The sequence below is a fragment of the Rhinatrema bivittatum genome, chromosome 1 (genome assembly GCF_901001135.1).
Source record: "Rhinatrema bivittatum chromosome 1, aRhiBiv1.1, whole genome shotgun sequence".
NCBI classification, from domain to species: Eukaryota; Metazoa; Chordata; class Amphibia; order Gymnophiona; family Rhinatrematidae; genus Rhinatrema; species Rhinatrema bivittatum.
This window is the reverse complement of record NC_042615.1, coordinates 74151544-74176042: the sequence shown is the minus strand read 5'-3', so window position 1 is coordinate 74176042 and position 24499 is coordinate 74151544.

The following is a 24499-nucleotide window of genomic DNA, read 5'->3' as shown; positions in this document are numbered from 1 at the left end:
TCCAGGCCATAAGAACCTGGCAAGTACCCAAAAACTAAGTCTATTCCATGTTACCGTTGCTAATGGCAGTGGCTATTCTCTAAGGGGCGGATTTTCAGAGCCCTGCTCGCGTAAATCCGCCCAAAACCGGGCGGATTTACGCGAGCAGGGCCCTGCGCGCCGGGAAGCCTATTTTACATAGGCCTCCCGGCGCGCGCAGAGCCCCGGGACTCGCGTAAGTCCCGGGGTTCTCGGAGGGGGGGCGTGTCGGGGGCGTGTCGGGGGGCGGGCCCGGTCGTCGCGGCGTTCCGGGGGCGTGTCGGCAGCGTTTTGGGGGCGGGTACGGGGGCATGGCTACGGCCCGGGGGCGTGGCCGCGCCCTCCGTACCCGCCCCCAGGTCGCGGCCCGGCGCGCAGCAGGCCCGCTGGCGCGCGGGGATTTACGTCTCCCTCCGGGAGGCGTAAATCCCCCGACAAAGGTAAGGGGGGGGTGTAGACAGGGCCGGGTGGGTGGGTTAGGTAGGGGAAGGGAGGGTAAGGTGAGGGGAGGGCAAAGGAAAGTTCCCTCCGAGGCCGCTCCGATTTCGGAGCGGCCTTGAAGGGAACGGGGGGAGGCAGCGCGGCTCGGCGCGCGCAGGCTATACAAAATCGATAGCCTTGCGCGCGCCGATCCGGGATTTTAGTGGATACGCGCGGCTCCGCGCGTATCTACTAAAATCCAGCGTACTTTTGCTTGAGTCTGATGCGCAAGCAAAAGTAGGCTGATCGCGCTTCTTTTAAAATCTACCCCTAAGCGAACTTAATAGCAGGTAATGGACTTCTCCTCCAAGAACTTATCCAATCCTTTTTTAAACACAGCTATACTAACTGCACTAACCACATCCTCTGGCAACAAATTCCAGAGTTTAATTGTGCGTTGAGTAAAAAAGAACCTCCTCCGATTAGTTTTAAATGTGCCATATGCTAACTTCATGGCGTGCCCCCTAGTCTTTCTATTATCCGAAAGAGTAAATACGATTCACATCTACCCGTTCTAGACCTCTCATGATTTTAAACACCTCTATCATATCCCTCCTCAGCCGTCTCTTCTCCAAGCTGAAAAGTCCTAACTTCTTTAGTCTTTCCTCATAGGGGAGCTGTTCCATTCCCTTTATCATTTTGGTAGCCCTTCTCTGTACCTTCTCCATCGCAATTATATCTTTTTTGAGATGCGGAGACCAGAATTGTACACAGTATTCAAGGTACGGTCTCACCATGGAGCGATACAGAGGCATTATGATATTTTCCGTTTTATTCACCTTTCCCTTTCTAATAATTCCCAACATTCTGTTTGCTTACATGTTGTAACATTGCACCAACCACAGAAGGTCAGGTCCTGTGATGCTGCTGACTCCACCACACAACACCATTCAAGTTGACTCCGTGTCCCCATGGGCATTTGCTATAAGACTACTCACCGCAGCGCCACCTGATAATATCTTCGCAACTTGGCCATTTATGCAGGAACACAACAATCACCTGCTGCCTTGGCAATAGGTCCTCCTATGTTGCAGTGCTTGTTGATACTTCTTCTGTGTTATATGCCTTGTCTTGCATTGTTGTTGCCCTGCCTTGCTTTGTTATCCCCTTGCCTTGTTGCTTTTATGCCCTGTCCTGTCTTTCTGTTACCTTGTCTTGTCTTTCTTAGCCTGTGTATTGGTCTCCTGTGTCTTGACATGTCCATCTTTCTCTGCCTGGCTCCTAGACTGAACTCTACTATGGACTACAATTCTGACTTCTGCCTCCCTGGACCCTAGCCTGGACCTGGATACTGATTATTTGCTGCCTGCCCCGACCTTGGCCTGGACCCAGATACTGATTGTTTGTCACCTGCCCTGATCTTGGTCTGGACTCAGATAACATTGCTCACTGCTAGCCCTGACCTTTGTTGGAGTCTTGACTTCATCTGACCTTGCTTTATGAGATTCTCACCTAAGCCCTGCCAGTACCTGGAAGTGCTCAGCCTTTGGGGAATGGGGCTGATATAGGTGAAGCTCCAGTTCTGGTCCCATTCAAAGTGAGTCCACTGGTTATCGACAAAGGCCTAGAGGTTCCCTACTAGGCTGAATTAACCATGCCACAGCCCAGGGGCTCACATCAATGACATATAAGTACTTTTAAGTTTTCAAAAGAATGTTGGCAAATGTCTCAAAAAAAACTTTTGTGTACAAATTAGCAGTTGTAAAATGTGTGGGGGTAGTTTTAGTAGGATGATTTTCAAAAGGAAAGCATGTACTTAGGGGGTCATTTTCTAAGCATTTTTCCCATAGACATAGAATGGGAGAAAACCTTTAGTAAATGACCCCCTTAGTTTCCCTTTTAAAACTGGTGTAAATTATTAGGGATATGCATATATTTGAAACAAATGGGTAAAATGCAACAAATGGACCATATTATATTTATTCATGGACCCCTCCCAAAGAAATGAAGGGAACCCATTTAAAAGAAAAATTTTGTTTCATTTGTTTATTTACTATTTAATTCTCAGCCACATTGAAAAGTACTGCAGTGAAAAAGCTGCAGGGAAACTTTTAACTATAATAACCAAATCAAAACTTCAGGAAAGAAGAATTCAAAAATTAATCTAAAATGTTGAAGACCACTATATTATATGATAATTTAAAAATTTATCATGTTAATTACCTGGAGGAAAAGACCTCAGAACTTTCTTTCCTAGTGCAAACCTTAAGGAGAATCCTTCTCAATAATTGCTCAAAATTATCCCTTTTTTTTTTTTATCTGTAATTAGTGTTTCTGCTCTTTATTTATTTAGAGCAATTTCTTACCCACCCAATTGCTGTTCTGGGCTGCTTACAATTTCACATAAACAAATCAGAAACATAAGTTAATAACAAATACAAAAATCTAATGCTCTGGAATGGAATTTATTTGATTGGTTAAATGAGTTAGGGCTGTTCGCCTTGGAGAAGAAATGCCTAAGAAGGGATATGATAATAGTCTAAAAAATCATGTGTGGAATAGAATGGGTAAATGTAAATCTGTTATTTACTATTTCAAATAACATAAAGAATAGGGAACACTCTATGAAGTTGGTAAGTAACACATTCAAAATAAATCAGAGAAAAATTATTTTACTCAATGCACAATTAAGCTCTGGAATTCATTACTGGAGGATGTGGTTAAAGCAGTTAGTGCAGCTGGGTTTAAAAAAGGTTTGGACAAGTTCCTGGAAGAGAAGTCTATAAACTGTTATTAACCAAGTAGACGTAAGGAATAGCTTCCACTTATCATTGCGACAGCAGCATGGATTCTATTTACTGTTTGAGATTTTGCAGGTACTTGTGACCTGGCTTGGCCACTGTTGTAAACATGATATTGGGCTTGATAGACCCTAGGTCTGACTTCAGTATGGCAAATTTGTATGTTCTTAGGTGATCATAAACACATTTAACATTTATGTAAGCAAAATGGCTAAATGCAATAGAACCTTTAGGACTGAATATACAAGTAGAATTGTTTGCCATCATATGACTGGATTTCAAATTGTTCTTTTTTGTTAGTGTAAAGGAGCAGTGTGTTTCATTTTGATTGTCATTGAGTAGATGGGTTATCCACTGGAAAAAACATCTAGGAAAACCCTACATCAATTCCCTCCTTAAGGGAGGTTTCTACAAATTAAATGTCCTCAGAAAACTCAAACCCTCACTACACACTCAAGATTTCCGCACTGTAGTTCAGACCACCATGCTTGCGAAACTGGACTACTGTAACTCCCTTCTACTCGGCCTCCCTGCCTCCACCATCAGGTCACTCCAGATCCTCCAAAACTCCATGGCCAGAGTCATAACAAATACTCGCAAAATGGAACACATCACCCCTATTTTAAATGACCTGCACTGGCTGCCTATCGCCTTCTGCTCACAATACAAAACTCTGACCATTCTTCATTGTTCATTACACAAATTCAATCACACCTGGCTTGAAGAAATGCCTCGCTTCCGCACCACTAACCGCCCTATAAGAAGTGCCCATGTAGGTACTAGGGATGTGAATCATTTTTTGACGATTTAAAAAAATTGTCCGATATTTTTTAAATCGTCAAAAATTGGTACTGTGCGCGATACAATAGAAATTTTCACGATTTATCATGAAAAATCGTTACTCCCGTTAGTGTTCACTAACTAACGGGAGTTATTTGGGGGGAGGGTGGGAAACCGACACACCAAAACAACCCCTAAACCGACCCCGACCCTATAAAACTAATCCCTTACCTTCCCCCACCCCCCCAAACCCCCCAAAACTTTTTACGAGTACCTGGTGGTCCAGTGGGGGCGCGGGGACCGATCTCCCGCTCTCGGGCCATCGGCGCCATTTTGACTGCCACTCAAAAATGGCGCCGATGGCCCGATTAAAAAAAAACCCACCCGACCCTTTAAAGATGACCCCTTAGCTTCTCCCACCCTCCCGATCCCCCCAAAACATTTTTAAATTGCCTGGTGCTCTAGTGGTGGTCCTGGGAGCGATCTCCCCTTCTCGGGCCGTCGGCTGCCAATCATAAAGATGGCGCCGATGGCCCTTTGCCCTTACCATGTGACAGGGTATCCGTGCCATTGGCCGGCCCCTGTCACATGGTAGGAGCACTGGATGGCCCACGCCATTTTTAAAGATGGCACATCCAGTGCTCCTACCATGTGACAGGGGCCGGCCAATGGCACGGATACCCTGTCACATGGTAAGGGCAAAGGGCCATCGGCGCCATCTTTATGATTGGCAGCCGACGGCCCGAGAACGGGAGATCGCTCCCGGGACCACCACTATGCATGTTTAAGGGAATGAGTATGCCTGTGTGTGCGTATGAGTGAGAGATAGGGAGTCTGTGTGACGGAGTGAGTGTGTGTGTGTGTGTGCAAGAGAGAGAGAGAGGGAATATGTGTTAGAGGATGTGTGTGAGTAAAAGACTGAGATAGTCTGTGTGAGGGTGTGTGTATGTGTGAGAGAGAAGGAGCTTCTATGAGGCAGTACGTATGTGAGTGAGATAGACAGGGAGCTTATATGAGGATGTGTGAGTGTGAGAGAGAGAGAGAGAGGGATGGAGCCTCTATGAGGGAATATGTATGTGAATGAGAGAGCCTGTGTGAGGGTGTTTGTGAGTGAGACCAGGAACCAGTGTGTGTTTGTGTGTGAGAGAGAGGGGGGATTGTGTATATAAGGGAGAGAGGGTGTGAGAACCAGAGTGCATATGTGCGAGTGTGCAAAAGTGAGAGAGCATATGTGTGAGTGTGGGGAGAGCCTGTGTGCATGAGTGTATGTGAGAGAGAACAAACGTGTATATGTATGTGCATATGAGAAAGGAGAAATTATGTGTCCAAAAAGCCCCAGCCACCTCATCAGCTAATTCATGACAATCTCAGAGCATCTGGAAATCATAACACTAATAGGTTAACCCCCCTCCCACCCCACACACACCCAACATCCTCTCCTCCTTTGAACCTTCATCAACACTAGAAATAGAAAACATCTTAAAAAAGATGAGACCCTCCTCCCACCCTTCAGAAACCATCCCTACTAAACTACTACTCGCTATTTCCAAAACAATAGCCACCTCACTCTCCAAAATTGTGAACTGCTCCCTGGAACACGGCCTGGTACCTAACTCCCTCAAACAAGCCGTGGTCAAACCCATCCTAAAAAAACCCTCCCTTGACCCATCCAACCTATCCAACCTCCGTCCCATCTCCAATCTCCCTTTCCTCTCCAAAATCATTGAGAAACTAGTTAACGCCCGTCTCTCTGACCACCTAGAACAATCCAACATACTCCCACCAACACAATATGGTTTCCGAAAACACCTCAGTACGGAATCCCTACTCCTCTCCCTTACAGATACCATCATCAAAGGAATGGATGCTGGTAACTCCTATCTTATTGCCATGCTAGATATTTCCGCCGCATTCGATACCGTAAATCATAACATCCTCATCAACACTCTCACCAGTATAGGAATCTCAGGTACTGCTCTCTCCTGGATAAAGTCCTTCCTCCAAAACCGCACCTACACAGTCCTCACCGACAACTTCACATCCTCCCCTGTTAATCTCGACTGTGGCGTCCCCCAAGGATCCTCCCTCTCCTCCACACTATTTAACATTTACATGCTCCCCCTCACAAACCTCCTCTCCAACCTTGGCATTACGCACTTCCTCTACGCAGATGATGTGCAAATCCTCATTCCCTTCACAAATACTGTACTCACCGCTCTCCATAAATGGAACACCATTCTCGCATCCATTAACCGACTCCTCACCGACATGCACCTAGCCCTTAACCCACAAAAAACTGAACTCCTCCTCATCTCCTCCAGACATGCACCCAGTCCCTGTCCCTCCACTCTCCAGCCCCTTAACTTTCTCTCAGACACAAGAAATCTGGGTGTTATACTCGACAACCAACTAACCTTCAAACCATACATCAAATCTATCCTTAGCAGCTGCTATTTCAAACTCCAAACCCTCAAAAAACTCAAACCCCTTCTCTACTTCCACAATTTCCGCACTGTACTCCAATCCCTAATTTTTTCAAAAATAGATTACTGTAACGCACTCCTGCTTGGACTCCCTGCCACCCATATCAGACCTCTCCAACTTCTTCAAAACGCTACTGCACGCATCCTCACCAATGTCAACAAGAAAGATCACATCACCCCCACCCTCATTAATCTCCATTGGCTTCCCATCCACTCACAAATCATATATAAGACCCTTACCCTCATCCACAAAAGTATTACTAACGAACATTACAACTGGCTAAACCCACCTTTCATCCCTCGTACCTCCACAAGACCTACCCGCTCCTCCCTCCGCGGAACCCTTATTCCCCTCTCCATAAAATCCACAAGACTCATCTCCACCACTAATAGGGCCATCTCCCTCACAGGCCCATCCCTATGGAACTCCATGCCTCTTGACCTTCGCACCGAAACCTCCACACCCACCTTCAAAAAGAAACTCAAAACCTGGCTCTTCCTCCAAGCATACCCCCAAGCATCATCGTCACCCACCAACACCCTAACCCAACTTCCATCTTGTACCAACACCCCCACCACAGTACCTACACCCTCCCCCTCGAAATAAACACAAACCCCTCATGTAACATCCTGCACATAGTAATTTATCACTTAGTAGAACCCGTACACATCCTCTTACCTCCTTCACTGTTGTTTATGCGCTTATACAATACTCGTATAAAACCTATGTACATATCACTTGCCCATTGATTCCCTGTACATATCCCCTGTACATATTCCCTGTACATATTTTTTCCTCTTGTATCTGTCTTACCCTCCCCCTGCTCCCCCCTCTGTCTCGATCATCCCCACCCCTCCCTCCCCTAGTTATTACTCTGTTACTATGTTTATGTTACACACTGTTACTTGTAAAGGCTTTGCCTACATATAATCTGGTTGTAAGTTATCTGTAAACCGGCACGATGTGCAAACGGTTGTCGGTATATAAAACTAAATAAATAAATAAATAAATAAATAAATAACCTCCCAGTTATGGGGAGTGGTTGATTTTATATCCTTGTTACCATTAATCATTGGATATTTTTTGACTTGTCTGATGTTTTTCAATATTTCTTTTGGATGTTGGAACATTTTTAATTTTTATTTTAATGAGTTTTAATTATTAGATGTCAGCTATTTTGAAATATTCTTTTTCATTGAATGTTTTAACTGTTTTATATATCTTGAATTTATTGATTAATATTTTATGAAGAATCGCAGCGTTTCTGTTTTACTATTGTTGTGCTGTTGCAAATGTTGGGGTGTGGTTGCTTGCTGTAGGCCTGCACCGAGGCACACCCTACACAGCCGCCAGTGGATGGTCGTGGACCACGCTGAAGTGGAGCAGGATCTGGCTTGAGTCTAGGGCTTGGACGGAAGCAGGAACAAGGAACTCTGAAGACCGGGAACAGGATTCAAGGATTCAAGACTCAAGATTCAAGACTCAGGATTCAGGAACAGACCTTGGTGTTAAAAGCAAAGGCCTTCTGGAGACTTGTGCTGCAAACATGAAGACAGGCCTTGTGCCATGAAGCGCCCTACACAGCCCCCCATGCGGTGTGACAGCACTGAACATGGATTTAAAAATCAGCTCCACAGAAGGACTAAAGAATAGATTCCATAAGTTGCTTAGCATGGCCAATGAGCTAGCAGTAGAGCCTCTACTGGGAGGAAGGTCAAATAGAACATAGCTTCATGGCCAGCAACTCCAGTTGCAGAAGGGGATGACAGAAGCAGTTTTGGGACAGAGAAATGCTTCTTTCCATCCATTAAGCTATCAGTGGAAATAGGATTGCCAGCAGACAGAGTAACTGGAGAACAGATTGAAGGCACTTAGCCAAGCCTCTTTAGTCCCACAGTGTAGAGAATGTATGGACAATAAAACTCTTTTGGAGGATGATTCAACTTGTGAAGGAGTAGTTCCAAGATGGGAATTGAGCAAGTCCACTTAAGGAGAGCAATGTTGGCAGTAGAAAGTCCATTAAGTGATGACCAACGGATATCAACTGACTGACGGAGGAACTGAAAGGAGGTCCTGGATTTCCAAGAAGGGCTCAGAGGTATAGACCCAAAAACTCCAGCAGATGAGAATATGGGAGGACATTAACTGAAGAGTGATGATGACGTTCGTCCTAGAAGATTACAGATGACTTTCCACATCCAAAGCAGGAAGCAATGGGAAATATTGTCAGAAGTCCCCAGAAAAGGAAATTGGAGCTCTAGAACTCATCATGGATTACAGTCCATAGGTCGGGTGATAAGTATGAAAACTACACAGGAGCCTGGATGATCTCTGGAAGCAGAGTGATGCAGCAAGGGTTGCAGGAAACCAGGTCTTGGGTGCAAGCGCTTCCTGCCAGTTGTGAAGGGACCCAACAAACCTGGAACAGTTGAGAAGTGGATGCAAGTGCCCCTGCAGGTCAAGAACTACTGATAAAAAAGCCAGCAAACTTGAAGTTACCAAGAGATTTAACCCTGGGTGCAGGCGCCTCCTGCAGGTGAAGAAAAAAGCTAAAAAAAGTAAACCCGGGGGAAAAATCTGGAGACTGGCAAGGGTCAAATGAGACCTTAAAGCAGAGACCATCAATGGATCAAGAAGGTTCCAGGAACAAACTGAAGAGCTTGAGAGACTTGGGTGCAGGTGTTTCCTGCAGGTCGTAAAAAATATACCCAGGCACAATAATAGGTGCTCCAAAAGGAGTGGATGATCGAAGAAAAATGCAAGTGCCTCCTGCGGATCATGAAAAATAAAATATCAAGACACAAATTGAAAAATTTCTTAGCAACAATCAGAAGAAAAAATCCAGAAAAACTTGGGCAAAAATTCTTAACAAAGAACAAAGTATCAAAGGATTCCAGAGAAAACTTGAGCCCATCACAGGAACATACCCACCGAGCTCATGGCCTTCACATCCTGTTGCAATTGCAGGGGTGCGGTCACATGCTCTAGGGAGATGTGAGTTTATGGGCCACAGCGCAGCTCAGGGAGGAGCCCCAAGGCACAGACCATGGGAGGCGAAAGTGTCCAAGCAGGGGCTGGAGCTGAACAAGGTTGGACCAGGATTGAGACATGGAACATCTGAGGAACTAAAGGCAGGCTCAGACCTCCACTGGACCTGCACGCACAGGTGAGACCTTGCAATGCAATGCTGGTCTCAAGAGTAGCCCTCTGGCCACTCGGTAGCCCTTCTGGACTTGCCGCTTGGGAACGACGAGTGCGTGAAGCCAGATGGAGGCTGAGGGCAGGAACATGATGAGACATGGAACTGAGGAACTTGGAGGACTCAGTTGAGGATTCAGGATTCAGGCAGTAGTACAGGGTGAGTACTACATTGCAGCGTGCCCTACACAGCCGCCCATGGCTGGTCGTGGACCATGCCGGAAGCGAAGCAGACTCTAGATGAGAAGATGAAGATTTGAGCTGGAAACATGACGAAGATTCAGGAGAGGCCTGCACCAAGGTGCACCCTACATAGCTACCTGTGGCTGGTTGTGGCCCATGCTGAAGTGCAGCAGCCTCTGGCTTGACTGTAGAGCATAGATGGAAGCAGGAACAAGGAACTCCAAAGACCAGGAGCAGGATTCAAGGATTTAAGACTCAGGATTCAGGAACAGACCTCGGTGTTAAAAGCAAGGGCCTTCCGGAGACTTGCGCTACAGACATGAAGACAGGCCTTGTACCACGAAGTGCCCTATACAGCCCCCAATGGGCTGGTCATGGACCACGACCATGGCATGCCAGGAAAGATGGATGATAGGGACACCTGGAAGCAGGACAAAGAGCCGGAGACAGGAACATCAGGACCAGGACTGGAACAGCAGGAACATGGAACATCAGGAACATGGAACTGGCAACGAAGGAGCTCCAACAAAGAACATCCACAGAGACCAGGAACATCTAGGAACATCTAACAAAGAACATAAAAACCATCTGGACAGGAGCAGACCACGGAAGACCTTGTCGGACAGAAGAAGCATGGACGACCGTGAAGATCCGATGCAAAGGCTCCAAGGAGAACAAGCAGAGCCCTTTTATAGGGCTGGACATGCAGCAGCCCTTCCTGCTGCGCATGGCGGCAGTGGCTCCTTACCACGAGGGAAGCCATGGCGGCGGTGGCCGTGAAGGAGGAGGAAAAGTGCCTGACTGACACGGCAACAGCACAGAGGTGAGAGGGGATGCCTCTGTCAGGCGTAACTTCTGAGATGAAGGTACAGGGTTGATTTTTTTTTTTTTGGGCTGGGGCCCGGGACAGGTAGGGGAAGGGAGGGGAAGGTGCGGGGGGGCAAAGGAAGGTTCCCTCCGAGGCTGCTCCAATTTCGAAGCGGCCTCAGAGGGAACGGGGAAAGCCAGCTGGTCTCCCCGAGGGCTCAGCACATGTAAGGTGCACTAGTGTGCACTCCCTTGCAAGCGCTGACCCTGGATTTTATAACATGCATGTTATTAAATCAGGCGCACATTTTAAAATCTGCCCCTATGTATTTTATAGTTACATAGACTACTGTAAGTGATATTTTTATCTCAGAAAACTATATGTCCATTATCATGGAAAATCTGTTATTATAAATGTATAAGTTTTACTTGTATGGGTGGGCTGGGGTAGAGGGCACAAGGCTGAAGGTTCAATTACAGTACTTAATACCTTTGTACTGGCCCTGTCCCCACCATCTTTCTTCCTAACTCCCACTTCCACCCACTTTCCTATTTCCCATATGGTACTTACCCTGCAGAGATAGGAAGCTCCATGATTAAATTTGACCTGGCATAGCTCCCAATTGTTCCAACTGACCCCCCCCCCCCTCCACCCCAGATCTGGAACAGATGCTGCTTCATCTTCACCACCAGGGATGCCAGCCTGGATGTAAAATATTATTGCCTTACTGGGGTGAGGGGAGGCAGGCATCTTGGAATGGGACTACATGGAGATCTTGAAAGTTATCCTTTCTGACTACTGGCTGTGATTACGACAGTTCAAGACCCAGTGTACTTGAGGGAACTAAGCAAAATCTACAAGTGTTGCCAGAAAACCTGGAGAAAAATAATGAGAATGAAGAGGAGGGGTCAGCAGTGTTCAGTGGTGATAGAGATGAGCATGAGAGGAATAAAGCCAGAGATAAAGAACATGGTCAGGCTTTAATGGACGAGGAGCTCGGGGACACCTACACTCAGCCACCTGAAGTCTTGTGGCATACTATAGATAGAAACATATATAGAAACATAGAAATGACGGCGGAAGAAGACCAAATGGCCCATCCAGTCTGCCCAGCAAGCTTCCCTCATTTTTTCTCTCATACTTATCTGTTTCTCTTAGCTCTTGGTTCTAATTCCCTTCCACCCCCACCATTAATGTAGAGAGCGGTGATGGAGCTGCATCCAAGTGAAATATCTAGCTTGATTAGTTAGAGGTAGTAGGGGTAGTAACCGCCGCAATAAGCAAGCTACACCCATGCTTATTTGTTTTTACCCAGATTATGTTATACAGCCCTTATTGGTTGTTTATCTTCTCCCCTGTCGTTGAAGCAGAGAGCTATGCTGGATATGCATCGAAAGTGAAGTATCAGGCACATTTGGTTTGGGGTAGTAACCGCCGTAACAAGCCAGCTACTCCCCGCTTTGTGAGTGTGAATCCTTTTTTCTTCTCCCCTGCCGTTGAAGTTATGCTGGATATGCGTGAAGTATCAGTTTTTCTTTTCCCCTGCCGTTGAAGCAGAGAGCTCTGCTGGAAATTCGTGATGTATCAGTCTTTCTCCCATGCCGTTGAAGCAGAGAGCCATGCTGGATATGCGTCGAGAGTGAAGTATCAGGTACATATGGTTTGGGGTAGTAACCGCCGTAACAAGCCAGCTACTGCCCGCTTTGTGAGTGCGAACCCTTTTTTCTTCTCCCCTGCCGTTTAAGCAGAGAGCTCTGCTGGATGTGTGAAGTAACAGTTTTTCTTCTCCCCTGCTGTTGAAGTAGAGAACTATGCTGGATATGCATTGAAAGTGAAGTATAAGAATGGAGTGATCAAGCTAGTTGAAAGGCATCAGGAATAGAGGAAGGTGGAGGTAGTAATTTGGTTATTTGGTTTGGGGTAGTAACCGCCGTAACAAGCCAGCTACTCCCGTCTTTGTGAGTGCAAATCCTTTTTTCCACATTTCCTCTTGCTGTTGAAGCTTAGAGTGATGTTGGAGTCACAGTAACCATGTGTATGTTTATTGAATAAGGGTATTGTCTCCAGGCAGTAGCCATCATTCTGGCGAGTCAGAATGATGAGGGTAAATTGATGAGGGTAAATTGAAGAGGGAAGCTTCTCAGTTAGAAACGATGAGGTACCTTGCACTCCAACAGTGAGCCATATGCTGCAACTCAATGAGAGAGAGGCAGACCAGATTGCAGGCCTAAGGCAGGACTACCAGGCACTGAAGGAGGCGGTATGGGAAGAAAAGCAGGATGTCCATCAATAAATGCAGGGCCTTCGTGGAATGCTGTAGAAAGAACTATATTCCATGACCACATCTGGAGAGAGTTAAAGCAGTGGATGTCACCATGACAACCACAAATTCTCCACCAGCATTTGTTGCCCAACCACCCTGGATTGTTCCTTTCCCTGCTGAAGTTCCACCAGCCCTATAGGAAGATCTCCCAATGTCAAGACCACCGCACATGATGGGGCCTCAACCTCTAATGCCTCCTCCGGTGACACCTCCACCACCCCCATAGAGGTAGTTTCCCCCTCGTTGTGAGTATTTTTGCAAGTTACAAATACAATTTGTATTTTCATATAAGAAAATATGAAAATGAAAAAAAATTCATAAAATGTTTTTAAACTGTCTATAAAAATGAAAAAAAAAAAAAACTGTTCCAAACACATTCACTATTTTGCCTTTTCTACAGTTTTTATCTGTGATATTAATTTGAAATGTGATCAATGTTGGATTAGTCCAAGGAGAAGTGTCCAAGCTGGAAGGATACCTTTTTGCTGTAAACCTTAATTTTTCTTGCAGCCAGTTTTATAAGCTAGAAGATGGATATGCCCTCCACAATTTAAGAAATGAATGTCTCCAACTCAGAGAGCTGAATCGTGGTTCTGGGACTGCAGATAGGTTTTTCCCTCTCTTGCAACACCTGCACATGACCCTTCCCCCCCCCCCCCACTCACTAATGTGTATGTGTGTGTGTGTGTGTGTAGGGGTTGTTTCGCATTCACATTAAGCTATTGCTGAATATCTTGCTATATTCTGTGCATGCTAAACACCCTCTGTGTGCATGCTAACCTTTAGCACATAAACCCTAAAATGATTCACCTTAATAACATATCTTGTAAAAAGGAAAATCTAATTGTCTGTACCCTACTTTAATGTTCATTCATGCTTGTTTAAATATAGAACAATAGCACATTCATGAAAATGATATAAAAATGAACAAACCCACAAATGAGCTAATGCCAAGCTAGCTATCTTAGCCTTTAATGTGTGTCACTACAGCCATTATTCCATGTCTAAAAGTGATGTATATTACTTGATTCTGTACAGAATAACATGAAACAAAAATAAACAAATCAAAACAGTCACAATTCCCTCTCTGCTGGTAGTGGTTAGTAAATAATTCAATACATATTTTATTCAATTAATCCATTTTCCACATGGTATTCTCTGGGTAAACTTTAACTTAAGGCTATTTGATATGATATGCAATGCAATCTGAATTACAGAGAGTATAAGGCTGCTTAGTTTTATTATACATGAAGATTTTTTTTCCTTTAAAAACATGTTCACAAGTCCAATCATTCAAAAAATGATGTCTTCCTTTGTTATTGAACCTGAATGAAATGCAGTTTATATTGTTTATAATCTGTATGAATTGTACTATATTTTATATATTGACCCTAATTTTCAAAGATGTCAGTTGTACACTATTTGTGAATGTAAATGGGCATGCAGAGATTCATGCTAGCATTTCTTAAACTGTGTGATGGGAGCTGCACAGAATATAAAATACCCCATATTTTTGCTCTGAGAAGTATGCATGTATGTTTTAGTACAATTTTGCATATATTTGTAATGCAGGAACATGCAGACTTTCTCTACCGATTTTATATGCACGGATATTTTACATAAGTAATAATCCAGAAGTAAATGTTTTCTTAAGCAAGTGCTTTGAGACTAGCTTGGAAAAAGGTGAAATATCAAATGTTTATAAATACATTAAGAAATATTAAACACACTGCTTCTGAAAATACTTACATGATCATGTATTAGGAATCACCAATACCTTCACCATTTCACATAGACACTTCAGCATTTCACCCTTAACCTCCACCAGTCATTGCCGACCTCTGATACAAATACTACAGATTAAAAAACTAACAGTGTGCATTTTGAATTGTGTGACTCAGTTATGAGGTGTGAAAATGTAAGTCTACTTTGGTAATGAAAAAATTTCCAAACTCTGGCCTGGATTTATCAAAATGCACTAAATATTGCATGCCATAGAAAAAGGGGTGTGCTTTATGGTATAGGTACTTTATTGCAATAATACCTATGGGGCAGATTTTTAATCCTATGTGTGCAGGGAGCATTTGTGTGTGCACAAATGTACATCCGATTTTATAACATGAGTGTGCTACTGCAGAGCCCCAATGGCTTTCCCTGTTCCCTCCAATTTTGGAACGGCCTTTTCTTTTGCTCCCCCCACCTTATTTTCTTTTTTACACCTGCCTCTTGTGCACACCCATGGCCCTGCCCCCTTCCTCAAAGCCCCAGGACTTGTGTGCACTGCCAATCCTATGCAAAATAGGCTCTGTGTGTGCAGGTTTTTGGGGTTATGTGCATAACCCTTTGAAAATCTACCCTTTTGTGAAGTGCTAAGTTACTGCAAATTGTGATAACTTTTGTGCACTTTGAGATAAGTGCCAGAATTGTGGTATTTCCTACATACAACCACGGGGGGGGGGGGGGGGGGGGGGGGGGGGGGGAGAGAGAGAGAGAGAATGAGAATAATGCCCTTACACTAGATAGGTATTTATATCTCTATGGGAGGCCCACCTAGTAACTTGAGGTGAGGTTTAGGTATTAGTGTAGGGGTTAGGGGCCACTTTGACCTTCAAAGTGAGATGTACGAACAGAACAGTGCTCTCTTGTGAAGATTTGATGACCTTCGGAGTGAGGAAACTCACCCAAAGATGAGATTTGTGCAATGTTCTCTCAACCTAGCTTGATGTTACCCAGGTAGAGAGTCTATCAAGCTAGGTTGAGAGAACATTGCACAAATCTCATCTTTGAGTGAGTTTCCTCACTCCGAAGGTCATCAAATCTTCACAAGAGAGCACTGTTCTCTTCGTACATCTCACTTTGAAGGTCAAAGTGGCCCCTAACCCCTACACTGATACCTAAACCTCACCTTGAGTTACTAGGTGGGCCTCCCAAAAAGATATAAATACCTATCTAGTGTTAGGACATTGCAGCTAGGTGCTTTCTCTCTCTCTCTTACTAAAACCAGCATTCAAGAACACATTGCAAAATACAGTAAAACCTTAACACAACCTATCACATGGCTTAACACTACCGAAAAAGGTGTAGTTAAAGTCATGCAATAGGGCTTTGCCCAAACAGTAAACCCAGCCCACTCCTCCACTTTTTCTGATTTGCATTACGCCATAAGTTATGGTACTATCGCATGCATTAAGGGGTTTTTGCATGTGTTAATGGCACTTTTCGCATGTGATAAGCCCTTAAAGCATGCAAAAACACCTTATAGCATTTTGATAAATTACCCTTTCTGCCTGTATCGCCCAATTTTAACATTTATATGTGATACTGCTATCATGCACAAAGTTCGGGCTTTTGTAAAACACTACTTATACATATTCCTGCCACTTACATGTGTAAGTTCCAATTTTACACAGGTAAACCCTTTTGAAAATTCACCCCATTATGTATTGCATTTTTAATTTGATGTAAACAACGCTGGGCAAACCTTAGGGATTAAAGGGACAGGAAGAAAATGGAAAACAAAACAGAAAACAGAAATTGAATAGCCTTTCATTGCTTTTTTTCTAGAAATATATCAGCTTTCTCCAAATCATTGCATATATTATAGCTTACATTACAAACATTTTTTGTGAACAATGTTGCAATCTCCCTGTTACACTTTTAAATTATATAATGTTTCAGTAAAATGAGATTAATGCATCGAGTAAGCTTGCACGCTTTTTATTCTTGTGGAAAATGCTTCCAAATATGAAATCAAATGGAGAAAACCCATTTTCCACCTAGATTTCTGGCAAAATTGTTACTGCAGTGAAATTGTTACAGTGTTATGTTGACATGTGTTTGCCTTTGCTAACATCTGCATGAACGTCTGGGAAAAAAACTTCAAGAACGTGAACAAGCCTGACTAAAGAGAAATTTCTTGTGCAAGCAAAAGCAGTGTTTGCTCCATAAAATATACTTATTGCATAAAAATATACTTACTGAACATAAAACTTAATAGCAAAGTATATGTAAATGTAGCAGTATATTCATAAATTTGTATCCCAAAGTTAAATATCTGCCTGGATTTAATTTTAGCATAATTTTTATAATTTCTTGCAATAAACAATACTGAAAATGTACATATGAAATAGTTACTAATCTGATAAAATGATGTTTGGTCTCTCCGCAATTACTCCCTACCATGAGTCGCTTTCACTCTCCTTTCCAACTTTGCCCACCCCAAGAATCGTTTGATAATCCTTCCTATCGCTGTTCATCTGTTCCTCTCTTGCTTCTTAAACATAGTGGGCCAGATTTTAAGAGGTACCCCTGATTTTATAACATGCACGTGCAGCCGTGCGCATGTTGTAAAATCTGGAGTCGGCGCCCGCAAGGCGGTGTACACATGTACCTTGCATGCGCCGAGCCCTAGAGGAGCCCCAATGGCTTTCCCTGTTCCCTCCGAGGCCTCCCATAGGACATAAATACCTATCTAGGGTGAGGCCATTATGGATAGACTCGCTCTCTCTCTCTCTCTCTCTCTCTAGCTTAAACGACTAAAAATGCTATTTTTATTTTTTTTATTTATTTAACAGTTTTATATACCGAGGTTCTGGTAACAAAGCTACTAATCACTTCGGTTTACATTGCAAAGTGTGATAAAACCATGTTGCACAGCTTAATGAAAAAGGTGTAGTTATTTGTTGTGTTAAAACTGTGCGATATGGCCAGAAATCCCACCCCATTTCTAAATTAGCATCACATCATGTGTTATGATGCTTTTCGCATGCAAAAAGCCCATAAAGCGGTTTGGAAAATAACCTCCTTAGATTGTAAGCCATCTGGAGAAGGAAAGTACCTTCTGTACATAAAACTGAAATTAACCATTTGAAGTACAGGGCATCACCAACTACTTTTCTGTTTATCACTGTTTCTTGGTCCTTCTGCATGTTTCTTTGACTTCCAGCTCCTCCATCCCTTCAGAACTGCATGCAGTTCCTGTCTCATATGGTCTTGCAGGGGGCACTTGCAGTTTTTGGACTAGTGAGATACATACAATTTTTGTCCCTACTGGGCTGTTTGCAGGCCTTTGTTCTTCCAGTCCTACTGCAAAACCATAAAGTCTCTAGCTTCAGTGGTCTATCTGAAAATCCCATTCTATTACTGGATCACCAGGAAGACTCTGTCTGCATTAGGCCTTATGAGGTTCCCATTTCTACTGGCCTCACTGGAAAACATTGCAATTTCTCAACACACTAGACCATATGTAACTTCATACTACTCTAACCACAGTAGGACATATGCATCTACTGACTCTTTTGCATTTCATAGCTCCTGGATACTCTAGTCTTTCTGGGGCAAATGCAGCTTTTTGTCCTATTGGGTTTTATGCAGATATTGGTTCCTCTGATCCTGCTGGGATACTTTCAAGATATCCATCTAAATGGCAGGGTTTGCATATTCAGCCATTTGTCTAGCTATAATGTATCTAAATAAAAAAAAGAAGAATTCTGGAGGTATTAGCTGGATAACCTTAGACCTCTTTCAGAGCAGGTCTTTAGCTATCTGGTCTTTTGTGGCCGGATAACTTGCCACTTAACTGGATATGTTCAAAACATACTCGGTTAAGTGGTAATCCTGTAAGAAAAACACAAATTTCACTTTGGGCCTCCTGGCCCAGTTCTCATCCCACTACCACAAATGGCAAAACCCCCAGCTGGCCAGGAACCCCTCAAACTCCTCTAAAATTAAAAATAAAATAAATCAATTTTTGGCCTTAAGATGCAAGACCTCCCTAGTAAATACTACAAATATGTATTAGCTCCTCGCCATCTTCCACACCCCTCCCCCATGCCACCACTCTGCTGTAAAGCATTCCCAACTAGCCAGTACCTGAATGTATCTCCCATTTTTGAAACCCAGGATGTGATGCAATCCTGGGCACTTTCAGAGTTGTTCTAGTAATAGTGCTGGAACCATAAGCTTACAATGCAGCTTATGCTTCCAATGCTGTTACTACAGCAATGCAGGAATTTCTCAGGATCACAGTGCACTGAAATCCCAGGTTTCAAGACTGGGCAAACATTCAGGTAGTGGGGTGGGTGAGAGGGCAATGGGGCAGGGTGGTGGCATGGGTGTGGGGGGGGGGAAAAGATGGTGAAGAGCCCAATATATGTTTTTAATATTTACAAAGGAGGGAGGGGGAACTGGAGTCCTGGCATTAAAACTGATTTATTTCTTTTAAATTTAGAATTGTTTTATGGAGTTCTGGCCAGCTGGGGTTTTGCTATTTGTGGTAGTGGGGTTGGAGTTGGGCCATGAGGCCCAAAAAGAAGCTTCTGCTTTTTTTCTTTCAGGATCATGTTATCTTTTGAAGATATCCAACTAAGCAGCAGGCTATCCAATCACACAAGGTCGGATAGCCATAGAACTAACTGGACATTTTTAAAATGTGGTTAGTTAGGTTTAAAATTATCCTGCTACAGGTAGTGGGATAACTTTAATAAAGGATATTCAGTGAGTCATTTATTCCACTGAATATCTAGGACAAGTTATCCGGCTAACTTTAGTTGGATAACTTATCTACAAACTGCTTACTGAATATTGGCTTCTTGAAGTTTCGGGCTTCGTTAAGCTAAGTGAGGCTCCCTTCTTCCCTCTCTGTACTGGAGCAAAGGCACAGCTTCTGGCCTCTCTGGGCCACATGCAGCTCCTGGTTTCCCTAGAATCATTGTGGCACAAACAACTTCTAACTACCTTGAACACATGTAGCTCTCAGCTCTTCTCAGCCTGCTTGCTACTTTTGGCATGCAACATTTCACTTATGATTGACGCTCCCTTTGTTTTGGGATGAGTGTCAAGTCAGAGCCAGATTGTTCTTCAACTCAGCAGTGCTTGGCACTACTATCTCCTCCATTTTCTGCTTGTTACCTTCTTGGCATATGAGATTTAGTGTGTAATTGATTTATCCTTTATCTCTACAAAGAGAGTGAAGCAAAAGGTCTGCTCCCTGGAGAGACATAGGCAAAGGCATCTGGCTTGCCAAAATTTAGAGAGTTCTAAGAAGGATGGGAGCCAGTATTTTTCATGATAGACTTGCTATTTTTTGATGCAGCAAAGGATCATATCTTCTCAAGATTTCACCCTACCATTAATGTGATCCTGCAAGTACTTGCACAATTAAAAGATGACCAGGATCCTGTTACTGCCAGAACATATGAGATCCCCGCTTATGTTGAACTGTTCTGTGTTTTTTGGTTTTCCATAATATTTTTTTTTCCAATTCATTGTGACTGCAGTAGGTGGAAGTTAGTAAGCTACATTTTTTTCTGGATTGCATGTAGTCCTGCAAGACTTTATAATTAGAAAAGGAATTTTTTAAGTTGTTTAGTACCTAGTTATTTCTGTAGATTTTGGAAAGAATGGGATTTCCTAATGTGCTGGGTTCCTGGGTGCATTATATTTCACCCATACAGCCCTGTGTGCATCTACAGTCATAGAATTTATTTTTTGAAACTAGAAAATGTTTCATGTCATCATTGCACAAATGATTTGTGATACTACATATCATATCACCAATATAGTAGTCAAATTCTTAGGGTCAGCATGTTATGATTCTTAGTTTTTGAAAATGCCAGAGAAAGGTAAGGGTTGCGGACTATGGAGACTGATAAATGTGCAATTGGAATTCCTATTTATTTTTATGCTAGGGTGTGTATTCTTTTCAATACAACATATGAGTACATATTTGTTTCACTTATAGACCCCCAAAATGAATGTAGGGATTCCACTAATGAAACAAAAAATGTCTAAATTGTTTCCCATTCAGCTCTATAGCACATTAATGTCTATGGATGTGCTCTGTGTAAACCAACAGGTGGAAGTAACTACAATAATTAACTGCTGACTGTATAAACTTACAGTCTTGTCAGTGCTGAGTCAGAACAATATGGGAAGGTAACCATAGAGAGGACAAATCCTAGTGCAATATCTTTTTAAATAACCTATATCTGTTATTTAGATCAAGTGACACTGACCCACTCTCACTGTAAAGTCTGAGCATGTGTAAGAAACAGTCTGTATTTCCTCTCTATCTGTTGGCAAAGACATGTTTGTAGAAACTCTCACAGAGTTTAGAAATAGCTTTGAAACTTTTGGGGTTTGGCACTGGTAAAGGGCTGCTTCTGATCTCTTTGCTGCAGTGGTCTCACTATAGCAGACAAGGATAGTGCACTGCTGCTGATTTTGACCCACTAACTTAATGAGCCATTCATAGTTTCACTGTACTGGCCATGTTTTCACAACACATGGATAGTTCAATCTTCACAGTTTAACAGAAGTATATGCTACTGGTAGGATCAACCACATTCTTCCCATTATTACTGCACTACCAATTTGGGGGGTTATTTTCCAACTCACGTTATGGCCTTTTCGCACACGAAAAATGCCTTAACATGTACGAAAAGCACTATAAGCATGGTGCAATGCTAATTCAGAAAAAGGGGAGGAGTTAGGGGCAGGATGTCTGTCAAAGTGTGATCACTTCATAAACTCATATTGCACAGTTTTAACACCAGAAATAACTACACCTTTTTCATTGGCGTTAAGTCAACCTCAAGCTAGGTTGAGAGAACATTGTACAAATCTCATCTTTGTGTGAGTTTCCTCACTTCGAAGGTCATCAAAATTTCACAAGAGTGCACTGTTCTGTTCGTACGTCTCACTCTGTATATCAAAGTGGCACCTAACCCCTATACTACTACCTAAACCTCACTTCGAGTTAGTACATGGGCCTCCTATAGAGATATAAATACCTAACTACTAGAAGGGCCTTACAGTTATTTTTTCTCTCTCTCTCTCTCTCCCCCCCCAGTGGTAGTAGGTAGGAATTGCAACAATTATGGTATTGTTACAAATTGGGAAAAGGTTATCACACTCTGCACTAATACCTATGTGAAGTACAAAGATAGCACACATTGTGATAAATAGGCTATTACCATAAAACATGCCCTTCTTCCTATTGCATGCAATATTGATTAATCTAGTCCTTGGATAGCTTCCCTAATTTGTCTTAGCATTTCATTATCCTTCTCATCATTTTGGCTAGGTGAACAGTAGTATACTTTTATCACTATACTCTTTCTCAAAACAAATGAGATTACTACCCATAAAGATTCTCTTGTGCATTAAGTCTATTGCAGAATCCTTACAAATCAAGAGAAAAGAAGAAGAAGCAATATTCTGATCACTGGTCTCTCTCAATGAAAAACAAAGATTAAAGGTGAATTTTCAAAAGTTGCATGCATAAAAATCAGCATATTCTCTTGTAAAATTGCATATACTCAACTATATGCTATTTTATAAACCTCTTATTCCATAACAAATTTTTACCAAAACATATTTTTACATCTGCGATTAATATTGCGATTGGACCATATACACATCACATATAAATCATCATACCTACATTTAAGAAAGCACTATTTTCTAACATTTCTAATATGCTACCCGAGAAATCCCCCAACTCATAGACACTTCTCATTCATACCTCACACACACACATTGCCCACATTACCCACTTAAAAATATACACAAATATATAAAATTATACAAAATAAAAAACTGTATTGCCTTGAAAATACAGTGTTTTGTATATAATTTATAGATGAATTCACGTTCTCCTACGAGAGCCTAGTTTCACCTTGTACCCCAAGGCTTCCTCAAGGAGATTCAGTATATCATTCCACTCTCAAATATCATCCTCGTGCTTAATTCTTGTCTTTCATTGTTTCTCAACACTACTATCTTCAATAATATCTCTTTATTCTCTTCTCTAATATGGTCCAAATCGCAAGGGCCCATTAAAATTCCAGTGCATCATCGATTAGCCACTTTCATATACAACACGTCCATTTCCGGGTTTCACAGCATCTCACTTCCTCAAATTAATTCCACACCTGTGGGATTCATCTCCTCATGATGCTGACACCGGGTCTCTTCTCTTCAAAGATGATACATCGATATGTGTTCAAAGCGCTGAAAACATCTCCAGCACCTTAACAAACAGGTAGCCTCACAACGCTTATCCTGCGTATCTTCTCTTCACAATAAATACATCAATATTAATCAAGGATTAATCAAGGCACTGGACAGTGTCTTCACCGCTCACCCGCAGAGATGTTCACAACGATATTAAGTAGGATGAAAAATTCAAGAAACAAAAAAAGTTTAAAAAAAAATAGATAGTCGGGTTCAGGAAACGGACGCTCGACTGACAAGCGTTTGCTTCCTGAACCCTCGGGATCGGTTTTCCTGACCGGCAGACAGCCATCATGAAAACCAAGGCCGATAAACTCGGTGTCGGTTTTCGTGACTGCCATCCGCCGGTAAGGAAAACTGATACCGGGTCTATTGGCATGGGTTTTCGTGATGGCCGCCCGCCGGTCAGGAAAATTGACACCGATAAACTCGGCATCGGTTTTCCTTGCCGGCGGATGGTCGAATCACAAAAACTGATTGGGTTCTCGTTACCAAGGATTTGCTAGGGGCGCTGCCTTGCTAACGTGACCCCCTAATTTAAATATTGCTGACTGTTCAGTGCCCGCTTTCAATGCAAATTTATTGCATCGGCCCCTATGATAGCATTTTTCAGCTGGATAACTAGCATTTTAAGATTTATCTGGATAAGTAGCACCTTTCCTGCTACTTAGTTGGATGTCATAACTTGGGAAACATTGTACTGCTTATCTGGATATCTCATAGCTTATCCAGATAAGTGTAACAGTATTTTTATAATTTTTTATTTGCGCACGCATGTTACGGGTACATTTGCAAGTATTGTATAGCCTGAATACATCATATACATGCAGTTTATAAAATACCAGAGTAGATTTTTGTGCATTCTTATACACATATATGGACCCCTCTTTTAATCTCTAAAACTTGCCTTTCAGAATCCTTGGAAACACATGCTACAAAAGAGTATATCAAATTTGAAAGGGTACACAGACTGGGAATTGTCTGCAAGAACATCTTGAGACTCAAACCAGTGATGGCTCATGAGTTTAATTATGCAGGCACGTTAAAGCTCCTGTTGCATAAAAAGCAAAAAGTAATCTGGAATGCAATGGAAATACATAACTCCTTTTTCAGGATTATTCAGTGAAAGTGTCAGCAAACTGGATGAAAATTACTTCTATTTTTACTAGAGATGTGAATCGTGTCCTCGATCATCTTAACGATCGATTTCGGCTGGGAGGGGGAGGGAATCGTATTGTTGCCGTTTGGGTGTGTAAACTATCGTGAAAAATCGTTAAAATCGTGAGCCGGCACACTAAACCCCCCTAAAACCCACCCCGACCCATTAAATTAAATCCCCCACCCTCCCGAACCCCCCCCCAAATGCTTTAAATTACCTGGGGATCCGGCGGTGGTCCAGAACGGCGGCGGTCCGGAACGGTCCCCTCAATAGAATCGTGTTGTCTTCAGCCGGCGCCATTTTTCAAA